This window comes from Sorex araneus, chromosome 2 (genome assembly GCF_027595985.1).
Source record: "Sorex araneus isolate mSorAra2 chromosome 2, mSorAra2.pri, whole genome shotgun sequence".
Taxonomy (NCBI): domain Eukaryota; kingdom Metazoa; phylum Chordata; class Mammalia; order Eulipotyphla; family Soricidae; genus Sorex; species Sorex araneus.
The window spans coordinates 203,307,645-203,326,410 of NC_073303.1; positions in this window are offsets into that span (position 1 = coordinate 203,307,645).

Below are 18,766 nucleotides of genomic sequence, written 5' to 3' on the forward strand. Positions count from 1 at the left end.
GAGCTCTGTGGGGGGCTTCACGTGACGGGACACCTGAACAGAGGGCGGGAGAAAACTGGACCCAAAGGAGAAGCTGGGAACTAGGCAAAGTGTAGGGGAAAAATCATCAACACCTGTAAGCTAACCACTGTGAACTGCTGAGATGTGGTCGGAAAGATGCATGGAATCAGACTCGGTGCTCCTGCAAGGCCAGGGGAGCGCTGGACGTCACACACCCAGGCCCAGGGGTGGCTCAGGCACCAGCACCCTCAGCAGTCTGAGTGGGGCTGCTGGGAAGCCTGCTCGGATCAAGACTGGGCCTCCTCCGCCCAGATTCCCCATTTCCCAGTAGCTAGGCGGTCACATCCAGAGACTGCTCCCAGCACTGTGTAATCCCACCAACGGCCAGCATCCAGAGACTTAAAAGCAAGCTCCCGGAAGCGACATCTTATAGCCTACTTCTCCCTCTGGGAGAATCTGGCAAACTACTGGGAGTTTCCTGCCCACATGGGAGAGCCTCGCAAGGTCCCCATGGTGTATTCATATGCCAAAACCAGTAACAAGATGGGTCTCATTCCCCTGACCCTGAAAGAGCCTCCAGTACAGCATCATTGGAAGGATGAGTAAAGAGAGACTTCTAAATTCTCAGGGCTTGGATGAATGGAGACGTTACTGAGACCGCTTGAAAAATTCGACGATCATTGGGATGATGATGATGATGAAAGCAATCATATCATTCTTCTGATTCTCTATTACTCAAAATATAGTCAAGTAACTTGCACAAAGTCACACAGGTAAACAAAAAAACATTTTGAGCACAATTATTTCAATTCCAACACTTATGTCATTTAATATAACCTTTTCTCCTCAATAAACATACTTTCTAGCTTTGTGTTTTTTGTATTTAATGCAAATGAAAGTATTACAAACATAATATAGAAGTCTTAATTAAAAGTAATCATGTCATTGTCATAAAGCATGCCATGCTATGTCATTGGTAATGGTATTTTAGGATAAATGTTACCTAAGATTATAATAATGCCACAAACCAAAACAACCCTTAATGACTGTTCCTTTGTAGATTTAAATCACAGAGCAAGGTTTCAATTTCTCATCAAGAAATCCCAGTTTGAGGAGTGCTAGTGATAGTACAGGAAGTAAGGCATTTGGCTCGTGCACATGTGGCCTCCTCAGCCCTGTTTAATCCCTGAAAAGCATATGGTTCCATGAATACTTCCGGTGACTTACTCCTGTGCACCGACCAGAGTGACCCCTGAGCAATGGCCTCAAAATTCAAAAATTAAAATATGTCATTCAAAATTCAAAATATATAAATCAATTTCTGCATCACAGAGAGCCTAGGGGTAAGGCGCTTACCTTCCACATAGCTGACCCTGGATCAAGTCTCCTCCAAGGCAAAGGGTTCCCTCTGTGCCACCGACAGGGAGCCTTGAGCACAGAGCAAAGAGAAACGCTGAGAACCACCAGGTGGTCTCTGCACCCCTCCGACCTCCCCTATCCCCGCAAACACACACAAATAAATCCAGAATTTACCTTACATGAAAGGGCAGTTTTTAAACTACTTCTCATTTAGCCACCATGGTCTACAATTTTACTGCACTTTTGGTGGTCGTGTGTCATATGTGAAACATTCCAATGACACATCTAGCTCCAGAGCACCCCTCCCCCACCACTGTCTCAGGTTCCCTTCTCACACCTTTCCCCCACCTCAACATTCCCACCCGGGTCTCCACATCTTACTGCCCTGCTCTGGTAAACTTTGCTTTATAAGATAATTCTTAGATTCTGTAGCTTTTGGCCATTTGTTTTTTCCTTACTGAGTTTTTATGTACCACATACAAAGGAGATTGTAAAAAACTAAAGCATGTGCACTCTCGGGCTCTCCGGGCGGTTCTGTCTCACCGCCTGCGTTCGGTTCTCTGGAGCCGCTGTGTATGGGCTGGATCAGGATGGCCGTTGACCAAGGACAAGCGAAGGAAGAACGAGGACCAAGCTGGTTGCTGATTAGTTACCGTTTATTCAATCTTCCATCTTTCCCATCTCCCGCACTCCCAGCTCCGCCCTCTCTCTGGCTGTACTGCAGCATCTCTCAATTCTCTCTCTCTACTTGTCTCTCCCACCTTGCCCTCTAGGCTACACTCAGCCAGGTAGCGAAATCAACATAAGAAAGCTCTTCCTGAGGGGAGCCAGGTTCAAAGGGCAATACTACCTAAGGGCATTCCAATACCCTTGCTGACTCTTAAGGTGTTTTTCTCCTTTCTTAGTCCAAACACTTATTAACATCTTAATACTAGTTATTTTTGTATGGACATAGCAAGAGATACACTGAGGCTGGCAAGGCAGCTCTCCTGGCAACATCTTGCCACAGACTCAGACTACAGCACTCAGGCCAGATGAATCATTCCTCACCCTAGCAGGGTCCAAATCTAGTTATCACTGTTTGGATCATGACAACATTTGTCCATGATCAAGCTCTTAACTTATAGTTAAGCATTAGGCACTTTGGCCAGGCCCATCTCGATGCCAGGGTAGCACACAACTCACCACTTGCCCTGGGTCCGTCCCGTCCCTCGTTGGGACCCTGCTTTTGAGGGTGCTAGGAAGTAAGGGCAGCTGAGGCTTAGGTCGAGAGAACAGATGTCCAGGAGGAAAATATCATGTAGAGTCAAATGACTCCCAGGTTACAAAAGCATAGCATTAGCTAAGTCTTCCTGTGTCCATACAAAAAGGACATTGCTCTGAGTAAACTATGCAAAGGACTCAAGGAGAAGAGAAAAACAATATTTACAAGTCAACAGAACACTAAGAAAGAAGCTACAAATAAACAAAGAGGAATGGGAGCATCTTGATGGGAGTAACCCAATAAACCTAAACTACCTGAGGCTATGTTATCCTACAGGAGATGATTTTAAACCTGTCCCTCTCCTCTGACAGACTTAACTCAGCATGATACCCTCCATCCATCCATGTAGCAGGGAACTGCATGGTTTTCATTTCTTCTATATTGTTAAATATATGTGGAGCATCACGCTTCATTCAAATGAGAGAAGGAATCTGGAGATCGAGGATTAGGGATGCTGCCTCATTTGCCAAGGCATCGAAAATCAGATGGGCTGGACACGTAATGCGATGTGGAGACGACTGCTGAACTAGAACCATTACCAACTGGATTCCACGGGACATCAAAAGAATGCCTGGCTGCCCACCTACAAGATGGGTCAGACTTCTTAGTCAAGACCCTGAACAAACGGTTTGAGGTTCTTCATGTTCCTGGAGTGAGCAGACACTATTGGGCTACACTAGTATGCGACAGGGGTGAATGGAGACCTTACTGGTGCCCGCTCGAGCAAATCGATGAGCAAGTGGATGACAAGTGATACAAGTGATATTGTTAAAAGATTTTCTGGATTTTTAAGCAAGAATTGCATTTAATATGACTGTCATTTTGAGTAGTATTCCGTTATGACTCTATACTAGAGATTCTCTGTCTAGTTTTCTGTTCTCGGACATTTGTGTTGTTTCCAGATTGCGACTATTTTGAATAGTTGTGCAATGAAGAGAGGAGCACAAATGTCTTTTCTGAGTTGAAAGGTTTGAGCCCTTTGAGTAGATAACCAGAAGTTCAACTTTTGCGTCACTTGGAAGCTCAATTCCTAAGTTCTCGAAGATGTATGTGCATTGTCTTCCAAAGGTTGGACCAGTTGGCGTACCTTTCCGGCAGTGGATGAGTGGATGAGGGTTTCTTCGTACCCATGTCCATGCCAAAAGTGGTTGCTTTCATTCTTTGTTATATGTTCTATTCTGGTGAGAGTTTTTATCATGAATGGGTCAATCACAGGCAGCATAGGATTCTTACCTGCTGTCCTATGTCTCAGACTCAACTTCATTAATTTTCAACCAATTGTTCCTCTTAGGTTAGATCAAATCATGTCTGTTATTTTGTATTTAAACTTACCAGTGTTTTCCCCTATCTCTTCCTATCTGCTCTTGATCTTTTCTCATTTAGACATTGTATATTTTAGGTGTAAAATTTCTACTCGGTCTTTTATAATTTCTTTGCTGATACTTTCCTTTCTCTCTTATGTTTTATACTATTCATTACTTTTGACTATTTTTCTAATTATTCATTGAATAATTAGTATGAAGTCAGTTAAATTATCACCTGAACTTTAATTGCACCATTATGATGGGCAAAGACAGGTGCGATTACAGTTCTGGTTACCCACTAAACAGTCCTTAACACAGAAGTGCTTCTCATATTGGCTGTATATGTTGGCACCTCTGCCTACCCTCCAAGTATCCATCAGTAATGTCCTACCTGCAAGAAGTAAGAATGTCTTCTCACTGTTCTCCATGTGAAATTATTTTTAGCACCAGGTGGGAAAGGGAGAAGATTGAGTCTATCTCCTCAAACCCAACCTAAATGTAGACAAGTTCCTCAGTGCTATTGGATGGAGTTGCAAGTTCATGTTCCCACAAAGTTTGCAAAGTTATTGGGTGACTTCTGGGAGGGTTAGACCTTATAAAACTGTGAATGGGAAAGAATGAATTACTACCTGGACTTTTTTTTACCACTTTGCACTGTTTTATTCCTCCTCTAGTAAGGTTAAATGCGTCAGAGGGCATTTGCTACCTCATGTCCTCATTATTTTGTTTCCTGTGGGATGATTCCAGACCATTTTTGAGCTCAGCATCGCCATGGCTCTGAAGTTTTAGTGTCCAGTTTCTGATATCAAAAATTCAATTTTGACTACCTGAAGAATATAAAACCATGAGGGGTGGAGAGACAGTATACAGGTAAGGCACTTGTCTTGCATGCAACTGAGCCAGGTTTGATCCCCAGCACCCCAGTGAGCTCACCAGGAGTGATTCCTGAACTCAGAACTAAGAGAAAGCCCTGAGTAGAGTGGAGTATGCGCCCCCTCCAAAAAAGCACATAAAATCATGCATAAAATATCCCATCCTGAGACCTGAGAAGTAGTGCGCTGGTAGGGCTCTTGCTTTACAGGCAGCTGACCTCAGTTTGATGCCTGACACTGCAAACGTTTCCCTAATCACAGCCAGGAGTGAGCCCTGAGCACAGAGCCACGGGTAAGCCCTGAAAACCGATGTGGTAGCTCCACCCCTTCAAAATAAAAAGATGAAAGAAAGTAACATATTAATAAGAAATAAATGCTACTTCTAGTAAAATACCTAAAATGGTTTATTAATTAGGCAAATTTCTAAATGCCACAAGAATCAATCTTCTTAGAGCCACTGGTTGAATTTGTTGTAGTTCATTTTTTGATTTTTGTATTTCTGTTAACTAGATCACATACAGCCAAAATTGTTCCAATTATTCCTTGGGTCATATGCCTTTGTTTTATTAGAAACTAATCCAATTATAGTTTTAATTAAAACTCTGAACATCTCCAATAAAAATGACTCATGACATACTGTGAGACTATATTCCAGTCTTGATTCACCCCTAAACGAAAAAAAAATTCCCATCAAACTATATTCTATGTGTATAGCTTTCATTTGGTTTTCCCAATAAAGCAAAATAGCATTTTATATTCTATTTTATATCAAAGTTCTTGGAAGAGTTAAGACAGAGGTCATGTTCAAAATTACTCTATTATCTCTCTATTCCTGTGTTTGTCCTGCCCCCAAAGACAAAATCCATAAACATCTATGAACGCACACCTGATTAAATGGCCAACATCCCCCCCCACTATTCCTCTTATAAAGTTATTTCAGGTTCTCTTTTCAATATCCAAGTTATTTCCACCTCTTTTTCTCATGCATTTCTCCACTGCCCCAGCCTGGGGCTGGGCCCTGCGTCTGGAATGCTGTCTCTGTTACTCCTAAGTTGTTCAGTGGCAAGTTATCACAATAAACCCAGTGGTATTGGCACCTGTGTCTTCCACCCAGCAGATGTTGGTTGCAGGGTAGGAGACAAACACACCAGGAGCCAAACAAGCACACAAGGACTGTCCGAACCTTGCCCAGCGAGCTCACAGACCCTTCTTATTCGACACAACATCACTCCCCGGCCCTGGTTTCCAACACGTGAGCCATTGTGTAACTTGACAGATTCGTTCAGGTGGTTTGTTTGCACAACAGAATTCAATGGAGACATCCGAGCAGAGGCTGGGAAAGAGCCTCACAGAGCCAGCCACCGACTCCTGTCAAGCAGAAGCTCATGTCAGTTTCCTGTTCTACCCCTACCTGTGTTGCTTCCTAGATGTGTAAGACCCTAAAACATTCTTCTCTGGGCTCAAGTTTACTGCCCGATTTTGCACTAAAAAAGATGATCAATTGTACCCAGATTTCTCTCCTGACCTTGCGGTTTTTGTTAGGGGAACGACTTCCCACCTCTATTTATCTGACAGCATTCATTTAAGCAGTTAGTTTTATACACAGAGGTGCATAAAGTTAGAATAGAGGCTAAAGGTCGATACAGCAGTGTGGGAATCCTAAAAGGTAGTTATGAATCTAAAACACGTTATGGGGTAACGAACGCCTAGAAGCAGCTAGAGAGAGAGAGTGTATCCTGGGACATATAGGTCATAGAAAGCTTGCCTCTGACCAGAGGCCACAAGCACGTCCTAACGTAGAAGGCTTTTAGAATCGACCTCTGACCCGTGCCCTTGGCCATTGACGGGGAGTACAGCAGGGCTGCAGAGGACACAGGTCAGTCCCGGCAGCTGCAACACCCCCAGGGAGGGAACCAGTCTGTGAAACAACTCACTGCTTGTTTGTCAATTCATGGTGCTTTGATGATCATTGTTTCTTTTCAAAATATTTAGAAATTATTTCTAACTCCTATTCAAACCATGCATCATGATTTCAAGTCTGTAGCTGGGAGAATTTGCTTCCATCCACAGTACTAGGAATTGACTTCTGTCTCTCCCCAGGTATCTGATTGTTCCTCTCTGCAGGTCCAACAGGGCAACCATGATCCTTCCACCAGCTCCTGAAACCAAACACAGGAAAGTTTTATCCGTTTGGTTACATGATTTACTCTGGCCTGAGGCTCAAACTCTCGTGAAATAGGTGATCCTTTTATGATCTCCTTGGGATTAAATTTCTTTTCACCATATTTGTCTTACCTTTTTGCTCAAAATCCTTTCATTTTATGTAGGAAACCGAATGTTTTGTTCTCTTCACACTACTCACCAGCGCCCACTCATGACCTCTAGCCCATCCTCAGGCTAGGTTCTTTGATTCTGTGAAGACCCATTTGAGCCTGTGTCAAGAATGGACAAGAGTCCTGAGTCTATTGTCTGCTCTGAAAGGGGATAATGATATAAACCATGAGACCATTTCAGAATTGAAATACACGATCTCGATCTGGAAAGTGCCAAGTAGGAGACATTCATACACTATTTTTAATTCATATCTTTAGGTTCATTCACATTTTCCCTAATTGTTTACTCTCCCATACTGTACTTAACGTAAACATCTCATGTCCCTTTATGTCCATTATCATACTGAGTCTTGCCTGTAGTAATCTATTTGTAGTTAATTTTATTTTTATGCCACAGCAAAATGTTTACCAAGGGGAGCTACATGGACAGATCTTTCATCTATGTAAGAAAAAATGTCAGACACAAAATGTTCATTTTGTAGAGCTTCATTTATAAGGTGATAAAACTGTTGAAGTCCACTACTTAAAGCAGCCCGTATTTGAGTGTTTCAACACAAGTGAGACGGGAGGTGCGGTGGTCAGCCAGGAAGCAGGCAGGACGGGAGGGTCAAGGTCGTGAGTGTTGCCAGCACCGAGAGCGATTATGCTGCAGTAATTCATAACCAGATGCATTCATCTGCTGTTGGGTGTCAAATATAGGCTTGATATTATATCAAGAGGTATTTCAAGGCAAAAAACATGCAAAACATACAAAACTCATGAAGTTTAATTCAACTTACTGTTAGGACAAAATATAGATGACAAAAGCAGTTAAATACCTTACGTTTCCTAGCCTGTGTCGTCCTCCTGTGTCGGCATCTCTTCTGACTTGCCGTCATGCTCACAGACAACATGGCCTTGGAGAGTGGATTCCTGTGGGGATTTACCGGGAGTAAGAGGGGTGGGCAATTAAGCGACTGGATCTCACTTCCCACTAAACATGCTTTTTCACTGGCAGCTGATTCTAAAAATGGGTATCTCGTGTCTCTTCAGAAAAAAAATAGTCTCAAAATAATTTCTGTTCTTTCTTTTAACCTTAAAGCAAACACAAATTGCTCTCAGGAAAATTCTCGACTTTCTTTAATTTTGTCCTCTGTGCCTTCTTCATTGTGTTCTCAAACAATCACATCCTCCCCACTGCACACAAAACACCTTTTCTGTCAGACGAATCAGTGATGCATTTGACTCAGTTTTGGAGAAAGAATCATCACTGTCCATAATTATGCCAATAACATTTCTCTCTATAGTCTTCATTACTCTTTCAGCTTAACCTCACAGATAAGACTGGAGCAATAGCAAGGACTGGAGCGATAGCACAGCGGGTAGGGCATTTGCTTTGCACTCGGCCAACCTGGGTTTGATTCCTCCGCCCCTCTCAGAGAGCCTGGTGAGAGTATCTCTCCCGCATGGCAGAGCCTGTCAAGCTACCCATGGTGTATTCAATATGCCAAAAACAGTAACAACAAGTCTCACAACGGAGATGTTACTGGTGTCCGTTCGAGCAAATCGATGAGCAATGGGACGACAGTGCTACAGTGCTACAGTGCTAACCTCAGATACTTAAACTCACTTAGAGTCCCTGTTGTAGTGATACCAACAATCAGGTGAGGTGAAATTCGTTAGTTTGACTGATTCGTCTCTGTTTAAGCTTACAGAGACCGACACCCGGTCCTGACAGAATGATATCTGCCCACTTCTCTCTGTATTTCCTGACCGAGCATGACTAAAATCCCTGGAAATTGCCCAAGGAAAAGAGATTCCGGGAAGTTTGAGAGAGGTGGACGGAGTTGGACCTCGAAGAAAGTCCTTGTCCACTGCCCACTTTCATTCTCCCGGGAGCGTCAGCACCCAGGAGCCCTCGGTCCTTGGCTGACACGGACAGCAGAGCAGGTGCCCTTGGCCGGAGAGACCAGTTCCTCCTTCAGCTCCAAGCAGCCCAGGCGTGCAGGGCAGCCACTCTTCCGAGACGTCCGCCTACACGCCGTGCAGTGACAGCCACTCTGCCACGGCCCCCTGGCACGTGCACCTGTCTCGGCCAGCACCGGGCAGGGAGGGGCCTCCCTCGGCCAGGCAGAGACTGTCTTCCCGCTGCTGCCTGCTCAGAAAGCGTGGAGAGGGGTGAGGTCAAGCACAGGTGACTGGTGACGGGGCCACACGCCCACTTGTCTCGCAGCCTACGCTCCCCTCCTGGAAATACATCCTGGAGTGTGAAAAAATAAATATATTGGTGCTAGCTTAGCCAGCGAAAATACCTGACTGGCTTTACAAATAGGCGTTGTTAGTTTTAATAAACTTCATTTTGGGGGGCACTGCAATAGTTTTGCCATCATCTTTAATACCTTAACCTTTCGAATTTAGTATAAAGATATTGTGCTTTTAATTTCAAGTTTCTTCTTTATTACTAGGGGTTCTACCTGCAGTGCTCAGGGCTTCCTTCTGGCTCTCTGCTCAGGGTTCACTTCTGGGGGTGCTTGGGGGATGTTAGACATTTCTGGGGATCAAAAACAAATCAACCACATGCAGTATCCCTCTGGTCCTGACTTCAAATTTCAATTGTTCATAAATTGCAAATATTTATATTTTAGTCTCAAATTCTGCAGCCTTACTATAAATATTCACTAGTTCCAGAATGATTTTCTTGATTATATCATACTCTACATATATAATAATGCCATCTATGAATAAATATTTCATTTCTACCTTAGCAATCTGCAGAACTTACTTTCTTTTTGTTGTCTGATTATGTTACTAGTAATTTCAGCACTACACTTCACTTGGTGTTGAGAACAAGTGGCACTTGATAAACAGAACCTGTGCCAGGGAACAACATTACAAATCACAGTGACAGCGTGTGTTCTTGGCATGATAGGATGGAAATGACACTTTAATTTTGCAATCCTCTTTCCAAAATCCTTCAGCCTAATCTAGAGAACAGCAGCATACAGATGCCAAGAGAGGAACATCTCATCAAAGACTTGACATTTCTCAAAACTCTCAGCCATCAGAAAAAATAGAGAAATCTAAGAAACTGCCTCATCTGACAACCTACAAACATGTTACTAAGAGTTGTCTTAAATGTGAGTCTGAACAGAAAAGACACATTAGAGAAAACTAAGGAAATCTAAATATACCATGGAGTTCCATTTCTAACACATGGTCAATTTAAGTTCATTAATTTGTGACAAAGGAGTCATACTAAAAAATAGATGGGGCCAGAGTAATAGTACAGCAGGTAGGGTGTTTGCCTTGTATGCAGCCAACCCAGGTTCAATCCCTGGAACCCCATATAGTCCCCCGAGCACTGCCAGCAGGAATTCCTGAGTGCAGAGCCATTAGGAACCCCTGAGCATCACTGGGTGTGATCCAAAAAGCCAAAAAATATTTTTTTAAAGTGTAAAAATAAAATAGATGCCAATAAATAGGAAATACACTGTATACAGTTATGGAGGAACTGTATGGTAATATTTTGTGCTCATTTCTTTTAAAACATATAACAGTTCTAAAATATAAATTTTATTAATGCAAGAGATTGCTCAAAGGACTAATAATTGTAATTTCTGTGACAGAGGTTCAGGCAGGATCTTTGGCATCACACAGTCAGCCAAGATTTCCGGATACAGTCCAAAACTAAAAAGCAACCAACAAAAAGTGAAGTCTCTAAGCAACAATGGGTTCCTTGTGTGATAGTAATTCTTGCCATCTTAATACTGATAGTAGCTATGTGAACACATACATGTGTTAACGTGGATGGCGCTAAACACAGAGTAATATAACTAAAGCTGCAGAAAATTTAATATAAATGGTTTGTAAATCCTACTGAGAACCACCTTAGGGGGCAGCGGGAATGGTCAGAGAAGGGGATAAGTTGTGCTGCCACAGAGGAAGAGGGAAGGGGTCTCTCTGGGTGGGGCGCTGAGAGGGGGCAGAGACAGGCAGGGCCCCTTTCAGTAACAGCGCTGTAAACCACAGAGTCTAAAGGGACAGAAAGGGCAAACGTACCTGCCACTCACTCAGGCGGGTCTGGGGAAGGGATGGGGGAGTGGTAGAGAGAAGGGTCTGCCAGCAAGGAGATTGGGACTGGGGCATTTTACACCTGCGGCCCCCCCTCTGTCATTCACAGAGACCAGGCTTTTTAATTAAAATATATAAATCAATGATTTATAATGTCAGAATCCCTGAAGTCTGTCTTTATGTGACCAGAGAACATTCAAAGTAGGAGGACGTAGTAGCAAGTTCCAAGAAAAGGCAAAATAACAGCGATAGTCATGAGCGAGAGAGAAGGCCCAGACGAGAGCTCGTGCCGCATGAAAGCAGACAGGGCTCAGAAAAGCGATCCTCCCGGGGGCCCTGGGCTGGGGTGTGCTCCCCCGTGCCGGGGCGCTTGGCCTCTTTCTTCCCGCACCTGTATCCGTATTGAATCGGCATCTGCTCCCATCATGCGATCCGGAGAGGGCACCGGGGCGGGAGATGATATCTCCTCATCTGGCCTGGCGTTTGTCTGTCCTGCTGCGGCTGAAAGGCGATAGTGCGCTGATACAGCGCGTCTGGAGGAGCCTTTGTCCCTCGGGTGCCCTGCTGTCCAAGGTCCTCCCAGAGCTCAGGGACACAGACCTCTGTCTTGCCGGCCCTCTCAAGACAAATGGCAAGCAGGGGCCACAGCCGGTGCCGTTCAGCATCGGTGCCTCTGCCTTCAAACGCACGGCTGACTGCGCGCTTCACAACATATCAAGGAGGCTCAGAAGTGTGCACAGCTTAGAGTATGTGTGCGTGCGTGTGTGTGCATGTGTTTGTGTGGGCATGTGTGCATGTGTGTGTGCGTGTAAGTGTGTGCGCGTGTGTTTGTGCGTGCATATGTGTTCACATGTGTATGCATGTGTGTGTGCATGTGTGTGCATATGTTCATGTGTGCATGCGTGCGTGTGTGCATATGTGTGTGTGCGTGTGTATGCATGTGTGTGCGCATGTAAGTGTGTGTGCATGTGTTCGTGTGTGCATGTGTGCATGTGTGTGTGCGTGTGTGTCTGTGTGCATTTGTGTGTGCATTTGTGTGTGCATGTGTGCGTGCGTGCGTGTGTGTGGTCGGGGAGCTCAGGATAGAAAACTGTGCACGGCGATGCTGAATTCTTGAGGTTTACGCTGAGTGTCCCCGAGAATCTGGGTCGAGAGGCGATGGAGGGCAAAGCTGATGGTGCATCCTGGGAAGGACACTGGGGTGGGCACAGCATGTGATGGACTCTCCCAGAGCATAAGGGGGTAGAACCAGGACTCTGTGGCCCGAAAGTTAGCCACGCCTCCCCTTCTTCCTCTTCCCGGGGAAGGAGCTGCCAGCTGTGCTCAGGTCTCACTGGAGAGGACCCATTGAGCTGATCTGAAAGTCACTCACGGCACATATGACCCTGTGGACTTGCTCCCTGAGCAGGTCACGGCGCTGTTCTGAAAGGACCCTGTCATCATGCCGTTTCCAGAGCGACGTGCTGTATGCGAGGAGCCTGACGACGCCTGGCCCCACCCGTGGTTTACAGCTCTTCCCTCATCAGTCCTCCCCTGTGTGAAAAAGACAGCTGCTGGCCCGACAGCCTCGTCGGCCGGGGTCCAGGGCACACGGAGGCCAGCCAGGGCACTCCGGTAAGAGCCAAGAGAAGGCAGATGCGGACTCCTCGGTGAGCAGCTGAGGGCGTTTGCGTGTTTTCTCCCGGCCGTGGAAAATCACGGAAGCTCTGAGCAAGGCAGCGAGGTGTCGGGCTAATTCTGGAAGCGACATGGAGGGCAGATTTGCAGGGCGGCGACCGGACGCAGTCATTAAACCCAGAGGACCCCTCGAACCCTGGGCTGTCCCAGCGTGGCTGCACCTGCTTGTCCTGCTACCCGTCCCTTCGGCTCAGAGCAGCCCTCCCGGTGCACAGCCCTTCCCGAGAGTCCTCAGTCCTGCTGGACGAGGCTTTCACGTAAGGACTCTGAAAAACAGAAAAAAACAAAAATCCATCAGATGCAGAAGCATTAGCACCGTGGGAGGGAGCGGGTTGGCAGGAGGGCTGAGCGCACTGGCAGCCCTTCCCTCGTCGAAGGCTCTCGGCAGGGAAACTGCACAAGGGCCTGTGGTGGGAAGCGGCTTGGAAGAGAAGCGGAGGGAGGATGAGAGCATGGAAATGTTTCCCTCTCAGCCCCGAGCGCGTCCCCAGGGAAGTCCCCGCGCACTTGAGCTGGCCTGAAAACAAGGCCCAGGCCCGGCGCTTCAGCCCAGGGATTAGTCACATCCTCTCCCGGGCGGGAGACGGCAGCTTCTCTGCGCCCACAGGGCTCAGTCCCGAAGGCCTGGTGCAGAAATGAGGTCACAGCAAAGGCCCCGCCTGACCTGCAGAGGCCACGGGGGCCGGAGCACTGCGGGCGGAGCAGGGCCTCAGCTCCTTGGCCTCACACCCCCTCCCCTTCCCAGAGCCAAGTCCCACAAAGGCTCTTTGGGGCTCACGTTCTCCTCGTTAACTGCATTGTAAAAAAGAGTCCCTTAACTCTGAGCGGTGCCTGTGCAGTGACGACTAAGGGAGGAGAGCGGTGGAAAGGGAGAGGGACGCGAAGGCGGGCTCTCGAGGCCAAGTTCCTGGGAAGTATACTCTCCGTTTGAAAAAAAGAAACGAGGAGAAAACAGAAAGGCTGGCAAAATTCCTGTGGTCCAATCCAGCGACCGCTGATTCCAGCTGCATCTTGTGTTTTTGATGACGGAGCAGAAAGTCAAGGACCCGGGCTGCAGCACGATGCTAAAACACTTCTGTCAGGAAAACACGCCGCAGGGGACAGCCTGCTGCTTCCCAGGCCGGGAGGGAAGCTCGGCCGGACAAGGCCGGTGTGCAGCTCCCGGCTGCCCGCCGGGCCCGGCAGTCTCGGGCAGAGTCCGGCTGTGTCCCCTGCGGCCCTGGAGTCCGTCCTCAGAGGGACCGTCTCCCCCCCGCTCAGCTCTCTGTGCAGAAAGGCCTGGGGAAGGAGGGTGGAGCCTGAGTCACTCTGAGCACCAGCCAGGGTGACTCAGAAGGAAATCGGCTGGTGTGCTGAGCTGACACGCTCACGTGACCTGCCGGGAGCAGGCGTGCCCGTCCTGCAGCTGTCCACCTTGGTCCTGGACATCGGTCACGGGAACACGCCGGGAACACGCAGGCCCCATCCCCCTCCGGGTGACCCAGACGCCTCCCTCTGACCGCCGGGCCGCAGTGTCCTGACGATCAGGAGGCTCGGGAGAGGGAAGGAGACCCGGACCCGAGGGACACGCATGTCCACGCAGCGCGGGCCTCAGCCCCCGTGAGCGTGTCCCGCTTCCCGCTCACGGTCTCCAACCACAGCAGAGAAAGCGCGCACCTTGACTCTGGCAATCAGCGACTCTTCCTCCCTCCCTCCCTCTTCCAGTCCTTTCTTTCTCCCTCCTGCATCCCTTCCACCCTCCCTCCCTTCCCTTCTTTCATCCTTCCTCAGGCAAACAGACAAAGAGACTTACATTCTTTATTTTTATTTTTGTTTAGATTTTATGCTTTTTAACTTTTTTATTCAACCACTGTAGGATAGAGCATGACAAAGCCATCCATGATTCAATATCAGTCATACAGAGTTCCAACACCCACCCCCCACCAGTGTGCATTTCCCAGGGTCCCCAGGGTCCTCCCATCACCTCCCACCCCACACCCCTTGCTTGCTTCTTTGGCCAGCACCTCTTTCTCTCCCTCCCTCCCTCTCTCTCTCCCTTTCCTTCTCCCTCTCTCTCACCCCCTCTCTCTCTTTCTCCCCCTCCCTCTCTTCCTTTCCCTCTCCCCCTCTCTCTCCCTCTCTCCCTCCCCCCTCTCCCTCTACCTCTCCCTCTCTCTCTCTTCCTCTCCCTCTCCCTCTCTCTCCCTCTTCCTCTCTCTCCCTTTCCCTCTCCCTCTCCCTCTCTCTCCCTCTCTCCCTCTTTCTTCCTCTCCCTCTCTTTCTCCCTCTCTCTCTCCCTTTCCCTCTCCTTCTCCCTCTCTCTCCTCTCTCTCCCTCTCTCTCCCTCCCTCTCCCTCTCCCTCTCTCTCCTCCTCTCTCTTCCTCTCTCTCTCTCTCTCACTCTCCCTCTCCCCCCTCTCTCTTTCTTCCTCTCTCTCTCTTCCTCTCCTCACCTTTTGGACATTGTGGTTTTCAATATTGATACTGAAATGTTGACAAGAATATCCCTCTACCTACTTTTGACCCTCAGATCTTGTCCAGTGTGATCATTCCTAGCTATTATTGTCATACTGGTCTCTTCTCTATCTTACCTACTCTCAGCCCCCCACACACTTGCAGTTAGGTCTGACCATTGACCAGTCCTCCTACCCCCTGTTTCCCCCAACCATGGATATTAGTCTTCTACTATAAATATATTTTATGTGCCACAAATGAATGCAGGATAAACATGGAGATTATCGTGCTGAGTGAAATGAATCAGAAGGAAAGGGACAGATAGAGACTTATGTACTTTAAATCTTAAGATTCATACTTAACTCCTTGAACTGTTATACCACTGAAAATGAAAAATAAACTAAGAATTAAGTGGAGATAAAGATGTGCTATAGGCAGGTGTTGAAGTCTCATGCTCTACAATTACCACCCCCAAGGAAAGTTTATTTAAAATTTTAAGATCAGGACAATGTGTGTTAAATTGTTATTTTAGAAAGTCAAAGTGGATAAATATTTTAACTTAATAAGATTTAATCTATAACAGCAGAATCTCACATGGCAGAGCCTGGCAAGCTACCCGTGGCGTATTTGATAAGCCAAAAACAGTCACAATAATGGGCCTCATTCCCCTGACCCTGAACGTGACAGGGATGAATGAGACATTACTGGCAACCGCTCGATCAAACCAATGAGCAATGGGACGACAGTGATAATCTATAACATTATAAAAGAGTATCAAAGCTTCTTAAGAATTTTACCTTTTTTTAAAGCCTCATTGACACCCCAGAACCACTAGCTTCGCTTACTCACTATTACTCTATTTAACCTCCATTTATTTTTTTTTCTTTGTTTCGGGCCCATATCAGGAGGTGCTCAGGGCCTGCTCCTGGCTCTGCACTCGGGTTCACTCCTCAGCTCAGGGAACCCAGCCCAGACCCGACATGCAAGTGCAGGCCAACCTCCCCCACGACACAGCTCCACAGCCCTCTCAGCCCGTCCTGCTCCAAACCCAGGCCGAGCTCACGCTGTCCCCACCGTGCGGCTCTCCAGAGGCCAAAGCTGCACGTCCAGCTCACATCTAAGGGTTCACTAAGTGAACAGTGCTTGGCGGGCTCCGTCGGGACGGGAGACGCATGCTGAAAGCAGACTGGACCGAGCATCATGGCCATTTACTACCTGTGCTGCATTTACTACTGTATTGACTACCGTTTACTCTCTGTCTTACAAACCATAACACCCAGAAGAAGAGCGAGAGTACGAGGGAATGTGCCTGCCACAGAAGGGGTACGGGGGAAAGGGAGGAGGGATACTGGGACATTGGCGGTGGAGAAGGGGCACTGGTGGAGGGATGGGTACTCGAGCATTGTATGACTGAAACGTAAGCACGAAAGTTTGTAAATCTGTAACTACCTCACGGTGATTCATTAAAATAAATAAATAAGCATTCAAGGACTTACTAGATTACCACCTTCTAGGTCCAGCACTCGTCCCACCCCTGCTAGAAGTGACCGAAGTCCTAGCAAGCCTTCTGGTGTCCTTCGGAAAGATGACCTTGGTGTGGAGTGGAGGTCAAGCCAACTCCGAGTTAGGGCACAGAGGCAGGCCCGACTGCTTCCCTGGGCGAGGCATTGCGTGTTGTTGGACTGTGATCCTCTGTCCGTGTGGCACTTGCTAATACCGATTGGACACCCTTCATCTTTCGCTGCCAGGGGCTCCGTGGGGCCTTTGCTCCCTCTGTGCTCAGAGGAAGCGTGGAAGGCAAGAGGGAGCCCTGAAGGCCAGCCCCTCCTCCGCCGGGAAGGGCACCTCTGCTGGGAGCCCTCGAATTCTCTCGGCCTTCCCTGGTGAGACCCTCAGGACATGGCCGGCCCCAAGGTCTCCAGCACAGCTGGGTGACTGCGGGGCCACCTGGGCTTGGAATGGCTGCGAGGCTGATGCAGACGCCATCCCCGGGTGCCCTGGGAGCAAGATGTCTGGGCCCCTCACGTTCAAGTAATCGCTGCTCTCCTGGACTTGGAGGCATAAAAGCAGTTCCCGGGGTGCAGCTCAGGTGCATCGTTGTTCCTGTATCCAGAGGGAGGGCCCAGCTGCTGGGGGGTGACCTCGCTGCCGCCTGGATGGGCTGATCTGGAGAGTGTCTGCTGAGTGAGGCTAGTCGGAAAGGGAGGGGCATGGGGCGGGGACATCAGACAGCCTGCCTTACATGGCGTGACCCAGGTCGAGCCGCACACGCAGCACCCGTATGGTCCCCTGAGCACCTCCAGTAATGGTCCCTGAGCACAGAGCCAGGAGTGACCCCTGCACACAGCCAGATGTACCTGCCGAGAGGAGAGAGAGAAGGAGGGAGGGAGGGAGAGAGAGGGAGAGAGGGGGTGAGGAGAGAGAGAGAGAGGGGAGAGAGAGGGGGGATAGAGAGAGGGAGAGAGGGGGGAGAGAGAGGGAAGGAGAGAGAGAGGGATAAAGAGAGGGAGGGAGTGAGAGAGAGAGGGAAGGAGAGTAAGAGAGGGAGAGAGAGAGGGAGGGGGGAGGGAGAGAGAGAGAAGAAGAGAGAGAGGGAGGGAGAGAGAAAAGAGAGAGAGGGGGGCAGAGAGAGAGAGAGAGAGAGAGAGAGAGAGAGAGAGAGAGAGAGAGAGAGAGAGAGAGAATCCTGGCCTTGAGCGGGAAGCCGCTGGAGTTGGGAGGGGCCGAGGGGGACAGAGGACAAGCTGACCCTGGAGGAGGACGTGGCACTGGGACTTGGGAGGCATAAATCCTGGCCACTGACCGTGCTGCAAATCCTGTGCTGGAGCAGAGAAGGAGGAGCTGGGGCACAGACCTCTCTCTCCTGCCCCAGTCGCACACTGCCCTCTCCTCTGAATTAGCCCGAGCCTCCTACTCTGATTTTCAAATTTTTTTAATTTTATTATTGGATCACTGTGAGGTCACTGTCACTGTCACTGTCATCCCGTTGCTCATCAATTTGCTCGATTGGGTGCCAGTAACGTCTCCATTGTGAGACTCGTTGTTACTGTGTTTGGCATATCCAATACGCCACGGGGAGCTGGCCAGGCTCTGCTGTGTGGGCGAGATACTCTGGGTAGCTTGCCATGCTCTCCGAGAGGGACAGAGGAATCGAACCCTGGTCGTGCAAGGTAAACGCCCTACCCGCTGTGCTATCGCTCCAGCCTCTGTGAGATAGGCCCTTACAAAGCCATTCATGACTGGGTTTCAGTCATGCAGTCATCCTGCACCCGTCCCTCCACCAGGGCACATTTCCAAGCACCAGTGTCCCCAGGTTCCCTCCCGTAACCCCACACCCCCGACCTAAACAAGAGCATTTCGAAGTTCAGTGGTGGCAGTGTGGACCTGTTTTCAGTGCCGTAGCGTCTGTGCTTGGGGTCCGTAGCCGTACCGCTCCACCACATCGCATACTCGAGTAGGTGCATTTTTGCTCTC